The following is a 1,820-nucleotide window of genomic DNA, read 5'->3' as shown; positions in this document are numbered from 1 at the left end:
GTCACTGACTCCAGCATTAGAGAAAGGCTTTTGCTTGAAACAGACTTGACGCTTGATAAAGCTGTAACTGTAGCAACACAGGTGGAACTTGCAGTTACTCAAGCTAAAATGATATCAGCACCGGACAGTGCTGCAGTTCATGCTGTAAGACCCCATCAAGAGGTGTCTAGAAAGACACATAAGCCACAAATACGCCAGAGTAAACCTGCAAATGCTACTGCTGCATCTCATAACTGCTTCAGGTGTGGTTCAGACAAACATTTAACTAACTTTCCTCAGTGTCCAGCAGCTAAAGCAACCTGTATGGCCTGCCATAAAGTTGGACATTTTGCTTGTGTTTGTTGTTCATCCAAAACTGGTGACGTACGTGAAGTATGCCTCCCCAAAACAACTATTTTGTATCTGAGGGACTTGTGCCATGTAACAAAGAAACTACTATGCAAAGTCAATGCTAGTACCCCTGCTTCAATTGCTAAATAAATAGAACTGGTTGTGGATACAGGTTCTACAGTGTCTATATTGCCACATTACATTTATAACAAGTGCTTTAGTGACATACCTCTCCTCCCACCTACTGTTTCACTGGTGACATACACAAAGAAAACCATTCCTGTGCTAGGCTGCTTACAAGCTACTGTTACTAGAGGAGACTCAACGGCATCATCCAATTTCTATGTCGTGAGGACTGGTACAGCTCTTCTTGGTAGAGACCTGATGGGTGCCTTAAAAGTTTGCATTAAAGCAACTGCTGTTCTTCCCCCATCTTCTAGTGCTGCTTCACCTGCTCCTGTACTGAACACAAATGCTACAGCTACCTGCATCCCTATGGCTTCAGAAATCGGCTGTGCACGCAGTTTTGTGCATAAAGTGAAGATTGACCCTACTGTCAAACAAGTATGGCAACAACTGCACCGCCTGCCATTTGCAGTCAGGGCTTCTGTCTTTGCTGAGCTGGATCACTTGCTGAAAGCTGGCGTCATTGAAAAGATTGATGCATCTCCTTGGGTCTCACCCATTGTTGTCACAGGATGAAAAAATGGTGGCATTAGGATGTGTGCTGACCTCCGTGAACCAAACAAAGCCGTCATCTTGGACTGTTACCCCCTGCCTCATGTGGATGAATTATTTGCTAACCTACAAGGTGCAAAGGTATTCTCTACAATAGATCTTGCTAATGCATACCACCAGTTACCTTTACATGAAGATAGCAGAGACCTTACTGCATTCATCACACATGAGGGTCTTTTCAGGTTCTGTAGGGTTCCTTATGGTCTTGCATCAGCTTCTTCAGCTTTCCAGAAAATGATGGCTGAAATACTCCAAGGACTTGCTGGTGTCCAAAACTACCTGGACGATCTCATTATCTGTGGTAAAACAGCTGCTGAACATGACAGTAACCTCAGTACTGTTCTCCAAAAACTGAATGATGCAGGACTGCTGCTTAATGACACAAAATGCCATTTCGGGAAGCACTCGTTAGGCTTCCTAGGCCATGTCATAACTGCAGGAGGTATTCTTCCTGACCAAGATCACATCAGTGCTGCCCTGAAAGCTCCTCCTCCAATAGACCTGGCTGCTCTGAGATCCTTTCTGGGCCTGGTGTCATGGCACTCTAAGTTTCTGCCTAACTTTGCAACAGTCGTAGCCCCTATGCGTACATGTGCTAGTGATAAAGAACATTTTCTCTGGACTCCTGCAGCCCAGGCTAGCTTTGAGGAAGTTAAGCAACTTTTGGTTGACAGCCCAGCGCTTGCTATTTTTGATCCTTCTTTACAGACTGTGATATCCACTGATGCAAGTGATTATGGACTGGGCACTGT

Source organism: Monopterus albus, unplaced genomic scaffold (assembly GCF_001952655.1).
Source record: "Monopterus albus unplaced genomic scaffold, M_albus_1.0 scaffold43.1, whole genome shotgun sequence".
Taxonomy (NCBI): Eukaryota; Metazoa; Chordata; class Actinopteri; order Synbranchiformes; family Synbranchidae; genus Monopterus; species Monopterus albus.
This window is presented reverse-complemented; position numbering follows the sequence as displayed.